The sequence below is a fragment of the Haliotis rubra genome, unplaced genomic scaffold (assembly GCF_003918875.1).
Source record: "Haliotis rubra isolate DU_JTF1 unplaced genomic scaffold, ASM391887v1 Scf113, whole genome shotgun sequence".
In the NCBI taxonomy this organism is placed as follows: Eukaryota; Metazoa; Mollusca; class Gastropoda; order Lepetellida; family Haliotidae; genus Haliotis; species Haliotis rubra.
This window is the reverse complement of record NW_025765037.1, coordinates 1,247,082-1,272,957: the sequence shown is the minus strand read 5'-3', so window position 1 is coordinate 1,272,957 and position 25,876 is coordinate 1,247,082. Positions and strand designations below refer to the sequence as shown.

The following is a 25,876-nucleotide window of genomic DNA, read 5'->3' as shown; positions in this document are numbered from 1 at the left end:
CATATGGGCACCAAGTGTAAGAATATCCTATGATAAGACTATACCCTGTCACTTACTGTGGGCTTTCCACACACAAAGCTATCTCACAGTGGCACAAGAATAATGTTACATCCGACTCACTCACTGACTGTAAACTCTCGCAGTGTTGTCATGGCAGTAGCATATTGTTTTACAATTAATAAATCGTCTCACATTGAAAACAAAGACATACAACAATATACTTGCTCATGAAGTAGCACACTGACAAAATAATGAAAATTGATATAAAATTAAAATATCTATGAACTCTTTAAAATAGTTATTCAAAGAAAATTCACCAACAGAAATTCACTTATAAGTGAACAAAGTCTTCCCAGAAGTATATATACTGAATAAATATATTCAGGGATTACCTGATGCATGGAGATAAAATGAGATCTTCATGTAGAGAAGTAATAATAATAATAGTGTGTACGATATGGATCACAAATAACGTGTCCATTTATATAGCGCCAAACTCCACACCAGGTACGCACACAGCGCTAACAATGAATAGCACAGCACATTATTACCCCGGATAGCCCAAGCTGCCTGTTAGGTGCTAGAAGGTTATAGTCACATTATTTATCCCACTGGGTACCCATTTTCTGCTGGGTGAACAGAGGCAATTTAGAACAAACTCACCTGCCTAAGGTGAGACCACATGTATCACATGTGCCGTGTTGTGGGGCAGGACTGAAGTATTAGATTGTATGATTGTATTAAAGTACAATCGAGCACCGTTGTGTCGAACTCTGATAACTCGATTGTCTCGATATAACATCTCGGTCCCGGCATAATCCTTCATAATTTATCTTTATTCAAGCTCTTTTAACTCGATACGGTTGTCTCGATATTTCGGATATCTCGATATAATTTCATGGTCCCAACAAGGAAAAATACGCTTTTAACTCGATATTTGCAAAGAAACTCGATATTCACCTACCATGGGCAAGTATCCCTCTGAACTGAGGTTGTTTCCACACGTTTCACACGGTGCGGCATGAATCAAAGGGATGCGGTAGTGTAAACTAATCAGGGCTAATTGAGTTGAAGGTGTCACTTGTTTGTTATGTAATTAGGATTAACTAAGAAGGAATTAATTAGGAAGTACTCACTGTTACGACTAAACACTACTGATAACGGAGTATAGTTTCGAATCGAAACATACTGAGAAGTGTTTTGTTTTCTTTCATAGTGATATGTGACGACATGCCCTGGTCGGATGTCTCGAAGTTCGGATAACTCGATATTTTTTCTTGGTCCCACGAATATCGAGACAACGGTGCTCGACTGTAATTGATCTGATCTGTGGATCCAATCATGTCAAACTGCACCTGTAAAGATACAGGATAGAATTGGTCTTCAGCAACTGATGCTTGTTGTAAGAGGCGACTAACGGGATTGCGTGGTCAGGCTGGCTGACATGGGTTGACACAGGTCATCGGTTCCCAATTTGCTGATCGAAGCTCATACTGTTGATCACTGGATTGTCTGGTCCAGGCTTGATTATTTACAGACTGCCGCCATATAGCTGGAATATTGCTGTGTGCGGTGTAAAACTAAACCCTCTCACTCACTCATTGTATCCCCATTCAAAGTGTAGATCGATGCTCATACTGTTGATCACTGGATTGTCTGGTCCAGGCTTGATTATTTACAGACTGCCGCCATATAGCTGGAATATTGCTGATTGCGGCGTAAAACAAAAATCAAGCAATAAACAGGGCTGCAACTAATACCCTATGATGTAAATACAAGTTGCATCACAAATATAGGGAAAAGAATATGAATGTTAATTCATATATGTTATAGAAGGAATTAAATACCAAACATGTTGAAACATATCAGTGCGTCTTTTTGGCAAATCAAACAAACAATGCATATGCAACAATGCCTATAATTAGGGGTGGGTATTGCAGAGAATTTTCATATTGCGACATATTGCGATGCGAAAGCATGTATTGCGATATGTATTGCAATATATTGCATAAAGTATTTTTAAACAAAAAACTACTTATAATCGAGTAAATTCTTGATTTATAGAGCAAAAACACAACAAAACCACTAGGCTTGATTAAGCTTTAATAACAACTTTTAATCATGATAAAATAAAAATGTGAATAATATTTGGCACAAATGAAACAAGGACATATCCGAAGATTTCCGAGTGTTACGAAGTTTTCCGAATGCAAGTCAAAATACCGATTTTCGATCAGCGTATCGCAATACGTATCGTTTTCATGTCTGAACCGGTAAACCGGTTATATTGCGCAGCCCTGCCTATAATAGCCTTATGACCATGCTGTAATGAGCCTTGGCAAATGGCACAACTTCTGCAACTGTATTGCTTGTTTGTCTTCCATCTTGCATGTCTTGCTTGGATAAATAACAGACGAATTCCAAGTTAAACACACTTTTCTTGTAAAATATTTTATTCTAATGACAAAGAATAACAAATTGAATTCATGAAGGGATACAGTTCGAACAAAAAAAAGATTTGTATTACTCACAACAGGTGTAGCAATATATGCAATGAAATAATACCATATGTCACTGTCTATAAAGTGACACTATGCATTAGGCTACCCCTCTGTACAAGCCTTCAAAATCAATGCTAATTTCTATACTCTATCTTCAAAGCGATCCTGAATGAGTGAGTGAGTTTAATTTTATGGCACACACAGCAATATTCCAGCTATATGGCGGCAGTCTGTAAATAATCTAGCCTGGACCAGACAATCCAGTGATCAACAGAATGGGCAGCAATCTACGCAACTGGGATACACTGACGTGTGTCAACCAAGTCAGCGAGTCTGACCATCCGATCTTGTTAGTCGTCTCTTACGAAAAACATGGGTAACTGAAGACCAACTCTTACCCGGATCTTTATGGGTCTGGGTTTGGTTTTTTTGTGGTTGAGCGGGTTAGGTGGCTGACTTTGTGTGCTGGCGATTAGGTGCCTGACTCTGAGGGTGTGGGTTCGAATCCTGGATGGGACTCAACCCAACAAATGTACTAGAATCTGTACTTTACTAAGAAAGTGAAATCTCAAACATACATATGTTACATTTGACTACTTTCTAAATGGCATTATAGGGGCGGTGGGGTAGCTTAGTGGTTAAAGCATTTACTCATCACAACAAAGACCCAGGTTCGATTCCCCACATGGGTTCAATGTGTGAAGCCCATTTTTGGTGTCCACCACTGTGATATTGCTGGAATATTGCTAAAAGCAGCATAAAATTAGACTCACTCACTAACTCTCAAAGGCTGGGGCGTGTACTGGAGAAATCAGGAGAGCCTGTACATTCTTCAGGAACCAACAGATGTCAGTGGTTTCTCTGACTTAATCAACAGATGTGTGTGATTTCTCTGACTTAATCAACAGATGTGAGTGGTTTCTCTGACTTAATCAACAGATGTGTGTGGTTTCTCTGACTTAATCAACAGATGTGTGTGGTTTCTCTGACTTAATCAACAGATGTGAGTGGTTTCTCTGACTTAATCAACAGATGTGAGTGGTTTCTCTGACTTAATCAACAGATGTGTGTGGTTTCTCTGACTTAATCAACAGATGTGAGTGGTTTCTCTGACTTAATCAACAGATGATGTGTGTGATTTCTCTGACTTAATCAACAGATGTGAGTGATTTCTCTGACTTAATCAACAGATGTGAGTGGTTTCTCTGACTTAATCAACAGATGTGTGTGATTTCTCTGACTTAATCAACAGATGTGAGTGGTTTCTCTGACTTAATCAACAGATGTGAGTGGTTTCTCTGACTTAATCAACAGATGTGTGTGATTTCTCTGACTTAATCAACAGATGTGTGGTTTTCTCTGACTTCTGAATCAACAGATGTGTGTGATCTGACTTAATCAACAGATGTAGTCTCTGACTTAATCAACAGATGTGTGTGGATTTCTCTGACTTAATCAACAGATGTGTGTGATTTTCTCTGACTTAATCAACAGATGTGTGTGATTTCTCTGACTTAATCAACAGATGTGTGTGTGATTTCTCTGACTTAATCAACAGATGTGTGATGGTTTTCTCTGACTTAATCAACAGATGTGTGTGGATTCCTCTGACTTAATCAACAGATGTGTGTGATTTCTCTGACTTAATCAACAGATGTGTGTGGTTTTCTCTGACTTAATCAACAGATGTGAGGGTTTCTGACTGATGTGGTTTCTGACTTAATCAACAGATGTGTGTGGTTTCTCTGACTTAATCAACAGATGTGAGTGGTTTCTCTGACTTAATCAACAGATGTGTGTGATTTCTCTGACTTAATCAACAGATGTGTGTGATTTCTCTGACTTAATCAACAGATGTGTGTGGTTTCTCTGACTTAATCAACAGATGTGTGTGATTTCTCTGACTTAATCAACAGATGGGTGATTTCTCTGACAGATGTGTGATTTCTCTGACTTAATCAACAGATGTGTGTGATTTGTGTCTGACTTAATCAACAGATGTGTGGATGTGATTTAATCTGATTTCTCTGACTTAATCAACAGATGTGTGTGATTTCTCTGATTTCTCTTAATCAACAGATGTGTGTGATTTCTCTGACTTAATCAACAGATGTGTGTGTGATTTAATCTCTGTGACTTAATCAACAGATGTGTGTGATTTCTCTGACTTAATCAACAGATGTGAGTGATTTCTCTGACTTAATCAACAGATGTGTGTGATTTCTCTGACTTAATCAACAGATGTGAGTGATTTCTCTGACTTAATCAACAGATGTGTGTGATTTCTCTGACTTAACACATGATATGTCAATAAAGGAATAAGTATATTATGTTGCATAATGACACATATGAGCAAAAAAATGAAATGTGTACTGTGTGTTTTGGTTTTCAGACAGACAGACAGACAATACTTTATTACCTTAAAGGGAACTCGTTTTGGTTCACAGAGCTTGACAAAAATACAAATGAATAACAACATAAAATATGACATTATTAAAAACATAAAAAGAGATAAATATATACAGGGCATCTGTGTTGGTGTTCCACGTTAACCTGCTATCAATAAAAGTTCCAAGGTACTTGTACTCAGTGACTGTCAAGTACCGTGGAACTTTTATTGATAGCAGGTTTCCTGCAGTATATGAATATATATGAGTATATATCCTCTCTGTCCTCTGTAGTGGGTAGGTTATGTTCACATCTGCAACACCTCTGTCACATCCCACCAGAACCAAACACAAGGGTTAGTGAAGCCAGACAGTTTCAACACATGTCGTCTAGGCAACAGAATTGTTTTCATGACGACCATGCTTAAAAAAATTAAAAAATTCAATAACTGCAAAATATCAAAATTTCATTATTTATTGGGAAATACGATCTCCCATATGCAGTGTATGAAATAAGCCAAAATCCCTGCCAGACATGAGGGCTGGTAACTTGAAAATGTTACCAGCACAAAATGGATTTAACCAGACCAGACACCAAGCAAGATATGGTGAATTTACTCAGATGTGTGGAACTTCTAAATTTTTACCAGACCATCGGGCCGGCTAGCTGTAAATCTAGACCGTCCGTCAGAAATCTAGCCCGCCTCGGGCAGTCCTTATTTCATACACTGCCATATGCAATATTGAAATGATATACATCAGTTCCAGATTGCGTTACTCTAGATGTCATGATGCATTGTGATGTTCTCAATACATTGTAATATAATCTGTACATTTCAGAAAGGGATGTGTCAAATATATCCTCACAGATGGTCAGTGTGGATTGTTATCTGACAATATCACACATCTACCATTTATGACATTCCCACAATGTTTATAAAAAGTTATACAGTTCTTATAATTTTTCCCTTGCTTTAGTAGATGTGTGGTGTATATATTAGTTGCTAAATGGTCGATAGATAGAAGTCTGTGTTGCTGATAAGCTACAGAAGAATCAGGTGATGCTTAATATTTTTCTAGTTATATATAAATGATCCGAAAAATAATTACCTTCAAACTTCTTTCTGGCTGTTTCTGGTATGCAGGTCTTGGCACTGCAAACTGGAAATATGACATTTTGCACTGTAAATCAGATTGTAGACACCCAAAACGTCTGTGACTCAACAAGCCAGTACAAAACCAGTCCTCGCCAGATTTTAGTAAAATCAATGTCCTCATACATCGTTTTTAAATACTAGATGTAGAAAAAGTTTAATTGGTAACTGAAATTTTAAAAGGTTTAAACTTGACTCAAATATTTTGGCACTTTTTGGCACAGATTACCTGTGATTCTGACCATATTAGAGCAAAGAACTGGATATTTATATTCATCACTTGACATCTTAGTATGTGGGACTTAAAACATGAACATTGATGATGAATACCTTATCTGCTCAAACACAAAATGCCTCTGAAGGAAAATAGCTTATGGAACAGTTCTTCACTCCTTTTAACCATGTAGTGTTTATGTATGGATATCCTTACCTGGCCATTCCTCACGGGGTCCAGCATGTTGAACATGTTCTCCCACGAGAAGTTGGATGTTGCATTACCTCGGCCACCTGAAACATGGTTAGTGGAATCTCCGTTATCGGAATGATACACTAGTGGGTGGCATATAATGAACCTTCGTTATCGGAATGATAACACAAGAGGGTGATCTACAGTGGAATCTCCGTTATCGGAATGATACACTAGTGGGTGGCATATAATGAACCTTCGTTATCGGAATGATAACACAAGAGGGTGATATACAGTGGAATCTCCGTTATCGGAATGGTAACACTACATAACAGAGGTCTGTACAAGGTGATATACAATGGAACCTCTGTTATCGGAATGATAACACTAGAGGGTGATATACAATGGAACCTCTGTTATAGGAATGATAACACAAGAGGGTGATATACAATGGAACCTCTGTTATCGGAATGATAACACAACATAACAGAGGTCTGTACAAGGTGATATACAATGGAACCTCTGTTATCGGAATGATAACAACATAACAGGAGTGGGTGAGTGGGTGGGTTTCTGTGATTGATTGGGTTTTGGGTGATTGATTGATTGATAAATTGACTGATTGATTGGGTTTTGGGTGAGTGAGTGAATGAGTGGGTTTTGGGTGATTGGTTGATTGACTGATTGATTGGGTTTTGGGTGAGTGAGTGAGCCCCTGGCCTGTCTCAGCATGGACATGGTGCTGACAAACTGTGAACTATAATTCAGGTCAGCCAGAACTAACACACAACCAACAAGAGCAATGTGTCATATCTGGTATAGTCCAGTGGTTAAAGTGTTCGCTCATCACACTGAAGACCAAGGTCCAGTTCCAAAAATGGGAAGCCCATATCTGGTGTCCCCCACTTTGATATATATTGCTTGAATATTGCTAAAGCACCAAACTATGTTCCTAGGAATCTAAAAATGTCTGAAATGACTTGACCAGGATCTTTAAAGGAGCAAATGGAAGGTAGCACAGGAGTGAGTGAGTATGGTCTTATGCCACTTTTTAGCAATATTCCAGCAACATCATAGCTAAGGACACCAGAAATGGGCTTCACACTTTGTACCCATGTGGGGAATCGAACCCAGGTCTTTGGCGTGACGAGCAAACACTTTAACCACTAGGCTACCTACCGCCCTGTAGCACATGAAATCAAATGGCAATAGTAAACTCACTCTGGTGGAGCTTCTGTCTTTCTTCCCTACAGCAGCAGCAGTACAGGATGAGAGTCAGACTGACCACCAGGACAATAACAGCAGTGACCACTGAACCCAAAACTACAAGCATCCTCACACCGGAAACACCTGAAATCATTTCAAGTTGAACCAATTTATTTACATTGTTTAAAGCTAAACTTTAGTATATGTATCAAATTTCAAATTATGTCCTAGTCAAATGATCTATAATAATATTATATTCAAAGGTCTGGTAAAACATTTGAAAAGTAAGCTCACAATCTACTCACAAACTACAATAATATTAGAAGATGAATTTCATTTCATGTTTATTTGCCCACAATATAATGATTTCAGAACAAGATATATGTTAAATTTTGACTGTAAAGATAGAAATTCTCTAATAGCCTTCTTCAAAATGAAAACAGCATTTATTTATATATGTATGCAAAATATATTAAGGAAGTGTTTATGCGAAGTAGCGCATTGGTATTGTAAATATATAAAAATATGTTCTACTTATTGTGCACATCATTCCTTTTATATTGTATTATACATTGTACATGGGCCTGTGGCCTTTCTACAGAATAAAGTTATATATAATGTTTACAATTCATTTATCAACATTTATCATTGTTAGAAAATGTGGGAAATTTGGTCATACAGATTCTCACCTTCATCATTCTGATCCCTGAAATTGTGTCCAAACATATATGTAAGTGTTAGATTATATTCACTTTATAATCATATTAACTTGTAATATTAGCTCTGTGCAACATATTAACCAACCAAAACACAAAAAATGACAAATGTTAAATAGTTAAAGTGTTCTAGATTTAATTACTAATTATAAATTCATATCTGTGATAGTCTAGTTGTTTTACTGTCCTTCCTTGACAGGTGTTTATAATTTTCTTTCAATTATCATAAATCTATAACTTGATTTAGTCACGATGTGGATGAATTATTGCCAATGTGACTTCAAATCTTAACTCAATCACTCACTCAATGACAATATGTACAATGTAATGGTGTTGTGTGACACAAGAGCGTTGTAGCTCACCTTGTTTCGGGCACACCACCTGGACCTAGGACACAGAAAGTGTCCACAGAGAGGTGCTGTACAAGCTTCAGTACATCACAGGCATCGGCTGAGTTTGGGACTGTCAGAAGGGAAAAACATTTGCAGTTAGGGGGAAAACAGACACTGTTAGAAAGAGATATGTTTACTGTCAGAGGGAAAACATTAACTGTCAGAAGGAAAAAGACATTTACTGTTTGTGGGGAAAATATATTTACTGCTAGAAGGAAAACAATTACTGTTAGAGGGAAAAACATTTACTGTTTGAGGGAAAATGTTTACTGTATTGTTTTCCATAACTTGTTCTGAGAGGTATACATACCGGTAATGATAACAGTACATAGTCAAATTTTCAAAATTTCAAGGCTAATCCATCCCAAATTAAGCTACATACTGTTGGTGCCATTATAAGTAACGGTCTGCAGAGGAACGATCTGTCCACTGACAGGAAGGGTAGGTGTGGCAGCAAGCTTCTGCAAGATGGCGGCCAGAATGGACCAAGGGATGTCTGTATTCCTTGTGTCAACACGCAGCTCTACGTCAGCTATCACACTTCCACTCCTGCAAGAAGTTCCCGACAGTATTTGTCAAAACCAATATTGGGAAAACATTGTTGTCAGTGTTGTTATGAGATTAATTCTAAAAATGACAGCTTCAAATGCTACAAAATAATGTCAAATAAGTATTATTTCAAATAAACTAATTCATATTTTGAAAACAAAACATATTTTGACCAAAAAGGAAGAAAATAGTTGGTCTTGCCAGCATTTTCTAACTAAAACATGTCCAGTCTCCCAACCAAACATTATGGTTCTTCACGAGTCATGGAATTGCAGCTTAAATGCATTTCTTGAGAATAGCAGCCATTTAATGTATGTTGGCATCAACACAGGAGACATTGTGTAATATTTTCAAGTGGTAAATATCTAAAGCCTCCATCACTTTGGACTTTGATCCCAAGCCAGCACACCATGATTTATACATGTAAATGGAAATGAATAAGGGAACACATGAAAATACAAGTGTTCTTTTATTTATTTCCCGAATTTCACTCACAGTGCAATACACACCTTGTGAAGAAACCTGAAAAGGAATAAAGGAATACTTGTACTTTCATGTGTTCCCTTATTCGTTTCCATGATATAACTGAAATACCATTCCCAGCAGCTTCAGTCCTACTCACCTTAGTGAGCCTGTCTTGCTAGGTACAAAGGCTTCTCGTGCCACAGTCTCCACAACAGAATCCACCTGGATTATATGATGTTTGCATAATTCAAAATCAACATGTCTAAAGATCATGTATTTTCTCTTCTTTATAGAGATCCATCTATGTTTACCTGACAGTGAACAGTGTTACAGTCATGATTCTTGTGTTACTAAGATAGTGAACTGTCACTATCATGACACTAAGATTGAAAATGTGTTACAGTCATGATTCTTGTGTTACTAAGATAGTGAACTGTCACTATCATGACACTAAGATTGAAAATGTGTTACTGTCATAATTCTTGAGTTACTAAGATAGTGAACTGTCTCTATCATGACACTAAGATTGAAAATGTGTTAATGTCATGATTCTTGTGTTTATCATGACACTAAGAATGAAATTGCGCTACTATCGAGATTCTTGTGTTACTAAGATAGTGAACTGTCTGTGTCATGACACTAAGACTGAAAATGCGCTACTGTCATGATTCTTGTGTTACTAAGATAGTGAACTGTCTCTGTCATGACACTAAGACTGAAAATGCGCTACTGTCGTGATTCTTGTGTTACTAAGATAGTGAACTGTCTCTATCATGACACTAACACTGAAAATGCGCTACTGTCATGATTCTTGTGTTACTAAGATAGTGAACTGTCTCTGTCATGACACTAAGACTGAAAATGTGTTACTGTCATGATTCTTGTGTTACTAAGATAGTGAAATGTCTCTATCATGACACTAAGAATGAAAATGCGCTACTGTCGTGATTCTTGTGTTACTAAGATAGTGAACAGTCTCTGTCATGACACTAAGACTGAAAATGTGTTACTGTCATGATTCTTGTGTTACTATGATAGTGAACTGTTGCTATCATGACACCAAGATTGAAAACGTGTTTCTGTCATGACACTTTGGGTTACGAAGATGAACTGTTACTGTCATGATACTGAGAGTCGCTAAGACGGTGGACTGTGTCAGTATTATGACAACTAATATTATGACCCTGTGTATCACTCAGATGGTGAATATATGACCCTGTGAATTGCTAAGATGTGGACAGTGTCAATATTATGACAATGTATCACTAAGATGGTGAATATTATGTCACTGTGTATCACTAAGATGGTGAATATTATGACTCTGTGTATTGCTAAGATGGTGGACAGTGTCAATATTATGACACCTTATATCATGACACTGTGTATAACTAAGATGGTGAATATATGAACCTGAGTATTGCTAAGATGGTGGACAGTGTCAATATTATGTCACTGTGTATCATTAAGATGGTGAATATTATGACCCTGTGTATTGCTAAGAAGGTGAACTGTGTCAATATTATGACAATGTGTATCACTAAGATGGTGAATATTATGACCCTGTGTATTGCTCAGATGGTGGAAAGTGTCAATATTATGACACTGTGTATCACTTATATGGTGAATATTATGACACAATGTATTGCTGAGATGGTGGACCATGTCAACATTATGACACCTTATGTTATGACACTGTGTATGACTAAGATGGTGAATATATGACCTGTGTATTGCTAAGATGTGGACAGTGTCAATATTATGACAATGTGTATCACTAAGATGGTGAATATTGTGTCACTCTGTATCACTAAGACGGTGACTATTATGACTCTGTGTATTGCTAAGATCGTGGACAGTGTCAATATTATGAAACCTTATATCATGACACTGTGTATAACTAAGATGGTGAATCTATGACCCTGAGTATTGCTAAGATGGTGGACAGTGTCAATATTATGTCACTGTGTATCACTATGAAGATGGACTGTGTTAATATCATGGCACTATGTATCATCAAGATGTATTTGGGTTAATATCATAACACTGTACAGTATTACTAAGATGGTAAAATGTGTCACTTTTATAACACCTTGTATCACTAAGATGAACTGTCAATATTATGTCACTGTGTATAAAGATGGACGGTGTTAATATCATGGCACTATGCATCATCAAGATGTATTTGGGTTAGTATTATAACACTGTACAGTATTACTAAGATGGTAAAATGTGTCACTATTATAACACCTTGTATCACAAAGATGGTGAACTGAGTTAATATTGTGACACTGTAGAAATAGGATGATTAATATTATGACACTGTGTATCACTAAGATGTGAACCATATTAATATTATGAATCAAAGTATTATTAAGATAGTGTTTGACTTGGATGTTGGACCATCGTAGTAACACAACACTATTTATCAATAAGTTATGAACTGTAATAATAACATTTATATAATGTCAATATTATGACACAAAGTATTAATAAGATGGTGTTTGACACTATTTACAATAAGATGGAGCACTGTGTTAATAACATGACACTCTCTATCACGATGATGGGGACTCACGGATGTAGCGATGCTGTCTTGCAGACTGACATACAACTGAGATGAGGAACTGCCGTTGATGATGATGCGCCGATCCATGTTCAGTGTAATGGTTGTGTTGAAGCTGATGAATGCCGCTGTCAAATGAAACACAGCACGACTGAATAAGTAAGATTTAACTAATCCATCACTGACATCACAACCTCAGATTAAAAAAAATCCACTTTTCATTCTTCTTTTCCAAATGATTCTTCAACTAATTTGCATAATGCTCAGTCATATCAATATTTGTATGTATTGCTTTTCAGTTTTATTTTTTTCTGCTCATATTAATGGTTGGTATTTGGAGATTTGAAAAAGAAGAATGCAGCTAAAATTGTCTGGCTTGATGCATTAAAGTTTACCCCAAAACAATTAATTACGTAATAATAAGACAGTAATGAGGTATTCTTACCTTGACAGTTGTTCCCGGATCCAGAGTACCCCCGCGGGCATACACAGTCGTAAGTCCCAGGTAGGTTCACGCACTCGTACTCACACCTGTGTAGGTGGCGCTGCAAACACTCATTCTCATCTGCAATATAGTCAGGAAGTTACTAATAAAACCTTTGCTAATAAATACAGAAATTATGTAACACCTGTACTGTTCTGTGTTTATCCTCAAAACAGCAATGACAAAGTTTTATTCAACTAATTTGCATAAATAACAATAAACAAATACTACTCCTTGTTGTCTTCCATGTTTTATAGTACAGTGGAATCTGTCTATTACGGACTGGCCTAGGACCGACTCATTTGTCCGGATTGTAAAGCGGTCTGGATTGGACAACTTTTGTCCGTTACCGTAGACACTGCCACGATGAGTTACTGTCTATAAGCCGAATATTGAGGACCAAAGAAAAAACTGTAGAAGGTGGTCGGCTTATCTATGGGTTACACTTTTGTCAAACTTTTTTCAGAGGCTAAGAAAAACGACATCCTATCGCTTTGTGTGAACAAACAACAGAAGACAACTTTGCCAGTAAAGTCGTCAAATTTGCAATTAAACATCACTAGACAAGGTTATTTACCTTTTCAGTTCTAATTTGTTCTTGCTAGGCATTGTCTTATATGCAGGGATTAAGATTACTGTGTGTATTTGTCTCATATACAGAGCCGGAAATAGCTCGATCTCGCTATTTCCACCGTGAAAACAGTTTGTTGACATGTGATTGTTCAGCTACACCAATTATGCATTCGTATTCATTTTCTGTCAACTACACTTCGAGGCGTGAGTAGGCGCAATATGATAGTGATTTCTGTGAATAATGCGGGTTGAAGTTATAAATATTGGGGGACACACGATTTCATTGCAGCTAATAGAAACATTTTGTTTTAAAAACATTTTGAGTAAATTACAATCTCGTTAACAGTGATCTGTTATGATATAAAAAGAAAACCAAAACAGGTTCCCACACTAGGGGTTAGTAAAACGTTTATTAGAACATACTTCCTTTTTACATCCAAGACAGAAACTGCCAGTTGTGTTGTAGTCTGACTTGGCCGTGATTAGGACCCCAACCGAAGTAACGGAGATCTTTATTCAATGGACGGTTATTTTAGTCAGCTAAGTCCGGATTACAAAGCATTGTTCTCATAGCAAGTTGATTGTTGGGACTGTTTTTCTAGTCCGTAATACGTAATTGAGAGAGTCCGGATTATAAAACACGCTTTAATGATCAATTAAGAACAATTTTGCCGGGACTCAGGGACTTGTCCGGATTATTGAGAAAACCGGATTACAGAGAGTCCGGATTTGACAGATTCAATTGTATAAACCATCACCTGTGTGTTTGTTATCATTCACTGGAAGCTCAGTCAACGAATTAATGAAACACATAATTACTGAGATTGCCTCCCAATTAAGGTTCCCATTTGGCATTTCTCGTGTCAGGGATGATTATGATGATGCTTATCCACATGCCCAAAGAGGTCCAGCCTATGAGCAAGCTGATGAAGCAAGGACGTCATCTGTGGGATGACTAAATGCCTACTCATGCATCAGTCACTGAGCCAGACGCGCCAATCCTGTGAGTCCCACCTTACCTGGGGTGATGGGGTAGCCTAGTGGTTAAAGTGTTCGCTCGTGATGCTGAAGACCCGGGTTTGATTCCCACATGGGTACAATGTGTGAAGCCCATGTCTGGTGTCCCCCGCCATGGTATTGCTGCTCAAAACCTCACTCACTCACCCCTCCTTACCACAAGCAGGAATATTGCTAAAAGCAACGTAATAACCTCACTCACATCAAATGATCCCTCCTTACCACAAGCAGAGATTGCAGTGGACCGGGTATTTTGTTACCTAGAATACCCATGGATAATGTAAATCAAAGACTCACCAACACAGACATCATTAGCAGCTTTAACATATCCTGCATCACAGTCACATTCAAATGATCCCAGTTTGTTCCGACACTTTCTGATTGGCTGCTGTGCACACGGGGGCGGAGCCTGCACATTCATCCACATCCGTCTCACACATGCTTCCTGTCCACTGTGGTCTGCATGTACAACCGCCAGTCACAGCATCACACGACTCGGTGTTGTCGAAGACACAGCTGCATTCGTGGACACAGTTATCTCCAAAGTGTCTGGCATCACATGCTGAAATTACAACATTTTCTGAGAATTCACATAATTATTTTCGCTTATACCAACAATGAAATACAAATTTACAGCTGCGAAATAAATGAAAGACTTTGTTCAATCAATCACAACTTTGATAAACACTAATGAATTAAATTATTAATAAAAACAATACAATATATCCAAAAATCAAACACTGCAAATGCACTATTACTACTTTACATAACTAGTATATGTGATATCAGGATATAAGTAGCACAGCAAAGTCATGATTCTCATTCTGGAATGACAATGATGAATTGCAAAACAAACATCATCAAGCACGGTCTCCATCCATCAACTTCACCAACCAAAAACAATAAAAATTTAAATCTCTGGGGCTGAGGATTTTGATAAATCTATCTGGGAGCGTTGAGTTTTGAGATTCTGTTTATCATCAAGATTTTTCTTCCAGCTCTTTGCCTTTGAATCAGTAACAATCGCTGAGTTGAGAGTACAATGTACAGGTAACAAGCTTCAGAGGTTGAGAGATTAATGATGTCATGTAATTGTGGTGTCATGGTAACTGATGATGTCACAATGGCCTGCAAAGCATTGTGATGCAATTTCATAACATTGTTATATCCTTAGTATCACAAAGGTGATAATTCTTGTGGAAGCCAGTTACATGAGTTTTGAGGTGTATCAGCGATAAAGACTTAGGGGGGAGATAACTCTCTTTCATGTGTGAAGCACATCACATGCATAAACCTCACATGTGACCTGGTGAATGCGCAAGAAAACAGTCAGCCATCTTAAACCTACACAGCTTGGCATAAAGTAACAAAACCTGAATAAATATATGAATCCATATACGACTAATGATAGGTGGATACATCACCTGTACTCACCACTACAAGAGTTATTAGTTCTGACATAACCAGGAAGACAGGTACAGGCGTAGGATCCATTCCTCTCATTACACACGCCGTTGGCGCTGCAGATGTTGGGGGTGTCGGTACATTCTGGTACGTCCTCCGTGCATGTCGCTCCCTTCCACCCATTCCTACATGTACAGCTGCCGTCGGTTGCGTTACAGCTGATGGTGTTGGCGGCGGCGTTGCAGCTGCAGTTGTGAGTACAGTTGGGGCCATACTTCCAGTATGAACATGCTGAGAACGATATGCGAAATACATACTTAATTTAATCATCAATAGCTGTCATGGCCACTTAGCCATTGCAATAGTATTTTGATAGTTCCTGATAGTTTTGTGACAGTTACTAGCACATGTGAAGTTGTGGTGGTCCGATTAATTGAAATAATCGAAGATTGGTCGTAGTGACTAAACGACCAAGCAATCGATCATAATTTCTCATAATCGAACACAAACAATTCTGGAACACTTGTTTTCATTAACAATATTTTTCACATGGTTGGTTTTGTCTGTTACATTTCGTACGCACTACGAGCTCGCTTCAAGTCATGATTGAATTTATCGTAAAGATTCCAAGAAATTTATGTTCCTAACATACTAGTTATCCTTTAAAGATGTGAAATTCTTCCCCCAAAACCCCCAAAGAACTGAATTTTGTCCCTTATTTTTATGTGCATGAACAAATTTCAATAATGACGCTGACCAATTATTTTCGATGATTGATCGCTAGTAATTAACCAATCATCAATTATAGATTTTAACCAATTCCCTACACTAATGTGAAGTTGTGTAGGTCAGGTTAGGGTTGGGTGTGGTCATGGCGCTGTCAGGGAAAGGGAATATTGTTTGGGATTTTGTTTGAGACACATCAGCACCTTCAAGTCAAACAATACTTTTGAAGTGATAGCCAAACATATCTTGGGACTCACAACACAATACCTTTTAGAACACTAGTATACAGTATATCAAGCAAACAATACTTAGGGGCATGAAACTTCAGGACAGTCTATTATCATTCCAGCAGTTTCAGGAACAGGTTACCCTACTAAATATAGCTCGGCAATGGAAGATCCATGGCTGTATTAAACATTAATATGTGTGATGCCTAACCCTAGGGTGTTGTGAGGCAGTTACTGGAGCACTGTAATACTGCAGTGTTAAGGAAACAAACAAACAAACTTCATACCTGCCACATTACTACCTAAACTGAATGGTAAAATATATCTTGATTTATGTCTGACAAAGCTATGTCTATCTAGTGTTATTCAGTGGCGAATCGGACAGAGGTGTGCGTGTGTGCGTGTGGGGGAGTGGGGTGTCAGGGGTTTGAACCTTCTTCCCCAACACACACACACACACACACACACACACCGACTATTAAAAGACCACTTAATGTTTTGCAATGGCGGAGCCAAGGTGTGGTTTGAAAATTTCTGGATCCGCCTATGTTATTCATGTCATCTACTGATTTTCAACAGCTCATGGATGTCCATGGACCAGAGTTATTTGTACCAGAGTTTTTTTGACCAGTCACACGATTCATTAAGTTTGTTTTATGAAGATACTATGTTTATTAGACTTTTACCATGACATGTAGTTTTGTCTGAGGCCAGGGAGAATCCTTCATCACAGGTACATGTGTAGGATCCCACAGACTCCACACAGCCTTGGGAACACCGAGGGGGAGATAACTCACACTCCTTGATGTCTGGAACAGAGAATCATGTGAGTGAGTGAGTGAGTGAGTGAGTTTGGTTTTATGCCGTTTTTAGCAATATTCCAGCAATATCACGGCAGGGCACACCAGAAATGGGCTTCACACATTGTACCCATGTGGGGAACCAAACCCGGGTCTTCGGTGTGATGAGCAAACGCTTTAACCACTAGGCTACCCCACCGCCCAGAGAATCATGTCATCTTCTTGCACATCCTCAACTGTCCAGCGTATGTTCCCATTCTGTTATGATAAATACCCACCTGAGTCTATTTTTATTCCATTATTTCAATTTTACTGAAATTCACCAGCTTCACAATATGAAATATTCTATACTATAATACACAGCAAATGATTCCATGACATTTGATTGGCTTACAAAGCAACATCAGGAGTGGAAATAACCCATTGCCCGACGCCCGAGTCCAGTGTTTTTTTCTGTCGGGCAAGCAAATTTGTATATCACACTGTACCGGTGTCCAGTTGACTTTCCAATGTTAATTATGTTGTTTATTAAAAAAATCAGCAAGAAAACGGTCGGTATAGTGGACAAATTATCAGGGCAAGTGACTTTACATGTGCAACTGTACCGGAGTACACTGTCAATTTTAAAGTTATTTCCACCCCTGAACATAGACCAAAACAATAAGCCATGTCTGATACAAAACTGCTGTTTAATATGATTTTGACTTAGCAGTGTATGAAATAAGCCCAAAACCCAGCCAGACATCTGGGCTGGTAACTTCAAACACTTACCAGCCCAGAAGAGATTTAACCAGTCCTTCTTAAATACTAAATAGACAGTGCCAGTCACTAGGACACGTTATCTGAACATTTTTTTCACCTGTCCATCGGGCTGGCTGTAAAATTAGACAGTCCAGCAGAAATCTAGCCCGTCTCGGGCAGTCGGACGGGCCTTATTTCATACACTGGACTAAGGAATCATAACGTAAAATCCCGTGAGTCCATTTGCATAAATCCACAACATGTATTGAAACAGTGTTGTAAAACTCCATTAATGCAAAAAATATAGTTCTTTCAAACCCCGAAGTTTATGATTGATTTGTTCCTAGTATTGGCCTACCATCACAAGTGGCTCCGTCTGTGTTGAGCAGATAGCCAGGACTACAGAAACAGACCTCCACACCATCACTGACTCGACACCCTTGAGAACATCTTGTTGTGTTGGAGCACTCGGTCATCTCTATAATAAACGTAAAGAGGCATGAACGTAGCACTTGTATATTTATTGCTTCACAAATGAGATGGACCTCAAGCTGCTTTTAACCTTATTCCCCTAGCACTGTAGGGAAATGAAGAACAAACATAAAATACCCTACCCTACCTTTCTTACCAGTTACATATACACTAACTTGCACAGCAGGAGACAGATAGCTAAAAGTTTGTTGTTTGTTGTTCAACGCCCCTTTAGTCCAGATATATGACTAAATAATCCAGTGATCAACATCATGAGCATCGATCTACACAACTGGGATATGATGACATGTGGCAACCAAGTCACCAATACTGACCACCTGATCCCATTTGTTGCCTGAGCTTACGACAAGCATGGGTTGCTGAAGACCAATTCTAACCCGGATCTTCACGGGTTTACATATTGTAATCATGACATGACATGAGACAGGCATTATCAGGCAATGCTTCTACCACTAGGCTATCCTAGCACCACTCACAGCACAAGCAAAAAAATATCACTTACTGTACAGTCAATCATCATCCTTGTTCTTGATATGTAACTTAATAGTCCTTTGAGAATATTTATCGAAAACATGACCATAAATGTACACTGTGTATTATAAAATGTAAAGTAATCTATATGTTTCAGTGATTCCATGGATTTTTATGACATAACAAATTCAAATGAAGCATGCATGTCTTCATCTAAAATAATCATTAAAAAAAGTTATGATTCTGCTGAGGAAGCACAGACCATTGGCAGCATATTGTAGCCCTCAAGTTTCTTAGCTTACTTACAGATCCAGGTAGAATGTATCCAGTATTTAATAATGACTACTTAAGAATATAAGGGAACTTACGTATACATGATTTTCCATCACTTCCATCTAGAGTGAATCCCTCAAAGCAGTCACAGATATATCCCCCATGTGTATTGGTACACTCCTGTGTACAGCCGCTAGTAGCAAGGTGACACTCGTCAAAGTCTGGAACAGTCCACTCAAGTACAGTAAAACCAGAAATTATTGAGAATGTAAAGATTGTAATTTTTTATATGTCTTTCACTCATTACTCACGTATTAAATGTGAATATTAGCAGAACATAACTCCAGATTCAAAGACAGGTGAACAGTTAGTATTTTGTCAAGTCACCATGGGCAGCAATGCAGGCTTCAATGCGGCAGGGCATACTACTGATCAAAGAAGTTAGAAAGTCATGGTCCATGCTGTCCCAAAATCGGACCACCTCTTCTTTCATTTCTGCAATATTTGTCAGATTTTTCTTATTGACACTTTCCTTCATAAGTCCCCAAACATTTTCTATTGGATTTAGGTCAGGGCTATAGCTTGGCCAATCTAATAATGTCATATTTTGGGTACGAAACCAGGCCTGTGAATGCTTTGAACGATGTTTTGGGTCGTTTCCATACATTTCCATAGAACACGTGAGCAGATGGAAGTAAATGTCCCTCGAGAATATCTGTGTACCGCTCACTGTTCATATTCCCTTCAAATACACAGAGGGGCGTTGCCCCTAACACAGATATGCCACCCCACACGTTAAATTTCGAACTGTACTTTGGGCGCTGATACAAAGGTTTTTCAGTTTGTTTGGTCCAGAATTTCAGTGTATTAGGAAACAGCCACACAGACCTTTCATCTGAGAAAATCACATTGTCCCAGTTAAAATGTCTATGCTGTAAGCACCAGTTCAACCTTCGCTCCTTTTGTTCAGGTTTCATGATCGGTGATGGAATTCCTCAACTTTTCTGCCAACCCATTGCATGAAGCTCAGTTCTAATTGTCTCCTTACAGACAGCCACAGTTTTCTAAACTCCTTCTTTTTTTTTGAAGAAACAAGAATACCAAGTCACCTCCTGTCACCGACAGTCAATTTTCTGGGCCTACCTGTGCCTCCCTGGTGCTCAATGCCATATCCATTTGCAATATTTTTCAAAACACGATAAACAGTTGACAAAGGGATGCCTGTTCTACTTGAAATCACTTTAGCTGATCTGAGGTCCTTGTTATAATACTCTAAAATCAACTTCCCCTTCTCTAAATCATCCATACTGAGGATCACTGAAAAGGTCGTCTGCGAGCAAGTAAACAAAGGAGGATAACTCTTCACAAACTAATGAAAAAGGATTAACGAAGTTGTCTCTCTTGAATGAAACCAAGCACTTGATAGCTGGTCAAGGTTGTTTATACTAAAAATCCAAGTAAACATTTTCATAAAATTCTCAATCATTTCTGGTCATACTATATATCCATTGCCTACAACATATATACACTTGCCCTCACTGTAGTGAGGTGGGGTCACATGTCTTTGCAACTCTATATATACAGCTACCTCTCATAGAGCACGATATATAGATGCACCTACCTCTGCAGGTGCCCTTCCCTTCAAGAACAAAGCCAGGGTTACAGCTGCAGAAGTAGCTTCCTTCAGTGTTATGGCAGTTGTGGTCACACATGTTGTCTTTTGAACTTGAGCACTCATTCATTTCTGAAAAAGAAGCACAAAAGCAGTCAAGGGTTAGTGCAAAATCTGATCCATCCTAGACCTAATAAATCTTTTAAACAACAGAAAGGAAGAACTGCCCAGGGGCAACTCTGCTCAGACTTGCTCATGTTTCACGTAAGACTGTTTGATAAGGGTATTATTGGATTCAGTTTCTTCAACTCATGTTTTCACGTAAAACTGTTTCATAACGGTATTGTTGGATTCAGTTTCTTCAACTCACCCTCACAAGTGGTGTTGTCAGCAGAGAGGGAGTAGCCAGACCGGCACTGACAGCGGTAAGATCCTGGCAGGTTCTGGCAGTCCGAGTTGGCCTGACAGGTGACGGTGGAACACTCGTTCTTGTCCTGGTCGCACTTGTCCCCAGTCCAGCCGCTGTAACACACACAGCCCAGTGTCTTGTCACACCTCTGGGAGCCCTTGGGGTCACAGCTGCACATGTTGCTGCAGTGACTCCCCCAGTGCTGGCTGTCACAATCTGAACAGACGAACAAGTTGTACAAGAATACCCCCTGAATGTCATTAGTAGTGTTCTTATGAACCTTGTTACTTCTTTGGCCATCATCACTGTTCACATAATAAGTTGATTTCTCAATCATATCAAGATACATCAAAATCATTCCAAAATAGGCCACCTGACAGGACCAATCTGTGATATATACTTGTTAGAATACTTCCCTGGACTTTGTATCTTGACATAAATTCAGAATGTTTTCTCTTAGAATATGGACATGCATCTATTCATCATACAAGCCCAAAGTTATTTTAACTAGACTCTAAAGTGGCTAAAACTGTAGTGGCTAAATTTACAGACTGTGATTCTACTTGCAGTCATCCGTTCTGCACACATTAGGATACCATTAACGTTTCTGTCTCAGAATCCTCAAGGGCTAGTGTTTGCTGATCATTCTGGACTGGTTTCAGACTAAGCCTCTTGAATACACAATGCCATTAAAAAAGTGGTCAAATTCGCATTACACATTCTCAGTAAAGTACAGATTCTAGTCATTTTGTTTGGTTGAGTCCACAAAAGTACTAGAATCTGTACTTTGCTGAGAAAGTGTAATCCCAATATAACCCATTACATTCAGCCTCTTTCCTGCTTCTCAGAACCGGGTACTCATGACCTGTCTCAGATTGGATTGACCCGTGAAGGTCCGGGTTAGAATGTACATTCAGTAACCCATGCTTGTCGTAAGAGGCGACTAAAGGGATGGGGTGGTCAGGCTCGCTGACTTGGTTGACACGTCATCGGTTCCCAATTGTGCAGATCGATGCTCATGCTGTTGATCACTGGATTTTCTGATCCAGACTCGGTTATTTACAGACATATAGCTGGAATATTGCTGAGTGTGGCGTCAAACTAAACTCACTCACTCACTGAGATTGGGTTTGGTTTAGTTTTTTTATAGCCACACCGTAAATAATCCCGTGAGGACCAGACAATCCAGTGATCAACACCATGAGCATCGATCTAGGCAATTGGGATACAACGATGTGTCAACCAAGTCAGTGAGCCTGACCACTTGATTTCGTTAGTCGCCTCTTACGACAAGCATGGGTTGCTGAAGACCAATTCTAACCCGGATCTTCACGGGTATTCTGTCCCAGAGTCCACTGGAATAGTCATATGACTATAACAGGCAGCTTGGGTTATCCGGGGTAATAATGTGCTGTGCCTTGATTGTTAGCGCTATGAGCATACCTAGTGTGGAGTTAAGCGCTATATAAATGGACACATTATTATTATTATTATTATGAGATTCGTCTGATGCAGTACCTGCACATGTCCGCTCATCGTTCTGCAGCGACATCCCGCGGGGACAGGAGCACCTGTAGGTGCCGGGGATGTTCTCACACTCATGGCTGCACTTGTTGCTCGTGTTGGAGGTGCACTCGTTAATGTCTGAAAGAGGTGAAATGTTACATGTAACATGGATACTTGTGTAGGAGGTGCACTCGTTGATGTCTGAAACAGGTGAAATGTTACATGTAACATTGCTGGTGTTGGAGGTGCACTCATTGATGTCTGAAACAGGTGAAATGTTACATGTAACATTGCTGGTGTTGGAGGTGAACTCATTGATGTCTGAAACAGGTGAAATGTTACATGTATTCTGGCTGCTGGTTTTGGAGGTGCACTCGTTGATGTCCGAAACAGGTGAAATATTACATGTTCCACATGACTGCTCACAGGCGCCTGATGTGGACATTATGGAACATCAATAGACAAAACTGTTTTCAGCAATTCTCATTCAGCATCATAATATTTGCCTCAAAATGATATCTAGCTCATTTCAATGGTTCCACACTTTTCTGGGAAGAATGTGTGAAGCCCACTTCTGGTGTGATACTTTTGGAACATTGCTATAAGCAGCATAAAACTAAACTCCCTCACTCCACAGTTTTCATTCTTTATGAATGGCCCATATCAACTTGATGTCTTAAATACACATTTTCACAAATAGCCATCAATGAGATGAATCACGAGATGAATTAACACTGAATTTTACAAAACTGTAGCACTCGGGACAGATAAGCCATAGCTCCAGTTGTATAAGGCTGTGTATTAGCAAATAAATTGTATTGCAATATGTATTGCGAGATATTATATATTGGGAACTTAAGTGTTTGACACCGAGTGGCACTATTTGTACAAGTTGATCTTATTTTCTACATTATAAGACCCTAAACATATATGTTATGGTTCTGATAACACCAATCTCAAAATGAGGTTGCATAGTCAGGGATTCTATGTTCTTATTATACAATATATAGCATTACAGTATGCCATTTTGTCATTGAATAACGAAGGAAAACATTTGTTCTGAATGAAAGTATGTGTAGGTTTTAATTCAAACCATAAAGATAATCACAGAAACTTCATATACCATTGTTCTTAACCCAATATACCAGTTCTCAGACAAACATATTGTAATATGTATCGCTTGAAAAGCGCAGTGCGATATACCGGTATATTTTAGTGTTCTGGTGTTCACAGAGTCTGCATTAGTCAAGAGTCTGGTGTTCAGAGAGTCTGCATTAGTCAAGAGTCTGGTGTTCACAGAGTCTGCATTAGTCAAGAGTCTGGTGTTCAGAGAGTCTGCATTAGTCAAGAGTCTGGTGTTCACAGAGTCTGCATAAGTCAAGAGTTTGGTGTTCACAGAGTCTGCATTAGTCAAGAGTCTGGTGTTCGCAGAGTCTGCATTAGTCAATACCAGTAATACCGAGCAGTCCTAGGTCCTAGTTCTGGGGATGTTCTGTACATTACCTAGGCATGTCTTCCCGTCTACAGCCAGGGCATATCCTCGTCTACATCCACACCGGGGCTGGTTGTGCTCCATGATGCAGTAATGGCTGCAGCTGACCACTTCTGTCGCTGCACATGACGCTGCTGCTGAAACAGCCAAGTGAAGGTCTCAAAGGAATGACTGTAGGGCCTGAGTGTGGTGTTTATAGAATCTGGATTTGTCAAGAGTCTGGTGTTCACAGAGTCTGCATTAGTCAAGAGTCTGGTGTTCATAGAGTGTGGATTAGTCAAGAGTCTGGTGTTCATAGAGTGTGGATTAGTCAAGAGTGTGGTGTTTATAGAATCTGGATTTGTCAAGAGTCTTGTGTTTACAGAATCTGGATTAGACAAGAGTCTGGTGTTCATAGAGTGTGGACTAGTCAAGAGTCTGGTGTTCATAGAGTGTGGACTAGTCAAGAGTCTGGTGTTCATAGAGTGTGGACTAGTCAAGATTGGTGTTCATAGAGTGTGGACTAGTCAAGAGGTTGGTCTTCAGAGAGTCTGGATTAGTCAAGTATCTGGTCTTCACAGTCTTTTGGTGTTCATAGAGTCTGGACGAGACAAGAGTCTGGTGTTCACAGAGTCTGGATTAGTCAGGAGTCTGGTGTTCACAGAGTCTGCATTAGTCAAGAGTCTGGTGTTCATAGTGTCTGGATTAGTCAACGGTCTGGTGTTCACAGGGTCTCAAATAGTCAAGAGACTGGTGTTCGCAAAGTCTGGATTAGTCAAGGGTCTATTGTTCACAGAGTCTGGATTGGTCAAGTATCTGGTGTTCACAGTCTTTTGGTGTTCACAGAGTCTGGATTAGACGGGAATCTGGTGTTCGCAGAGTCTGGTGTTCGCAGAGTCTGGATTAGTCAAGAGTCTGGAGTGGACAGAGTCTGGATTCATCAACGGTCGGGTGTTCACAGGGTCTCAAATAGTCAAGAGTCTGGTGTTCACAAAGTCTGGATTAGTCAACAGTCTGGTGTTCACAGGGTCTCAAATAGTCAAGAGTCAGGGGTTCACAGAGTCTGCTGTTTACAGAATCTGAGTTAGTCAAGAGTCTGGTGTTGACAGAGTCTGGTGTTGACAAAGTCTGGATTAGTCAAGAGTCTGGTGTTTACATTTTTTATTAATAACAGCTTGGAACTGACAGATTGATTTAGTCAAGTATTTGGTCTAGTTTTTACAGATTAGTGAGATTAGTGTTGAGCGGGGACTGGATTTGTCCCCTGTACATCATTGAATTTACATTCACAATAATGTTAGATAACAAAGTTTAAATAGAAACTTTGCGCT

At 39.0% G+C, this 25,876-nt stretch overlaps 2 long non-coding RNA genes across 2 annotated transcripts; one reads left to right on the top strand and one right to left on the bottom strand.

The window, feature by feature from the left end:
* Window positions 1-5,105: 5,105 nt before the first annotated feature.
* Window positions 5,106-6,552, bottom strand: LOC124291300. The gene is made up of 3 exons (XR_006902185.1): window positions 6,473-6,552; window positions 5,999-6,049; window positions 5,106-5,311 (listed from the first exon to the last, which is right to left on the bottom strand). It is a non-coding gene; the product is annotated as an uncharacterized LOC124291300 (long non-coding RNA).
* On the top strand, window positions 5,382-18,518 carry LOC124291294. The gene is made up of 3 exons (XR_006902184.1): window positions 5,382-5,574; window positions 7,918-7,922; window positions 18,470-18,518. It is a non-coding gene; the product is annotated as an uncharacterized LOC124291294 (long non-coding RNA).
* The last annotated feature ends 7,358 nt before the right edge of the window (window positions 18,519-25,876 follow it).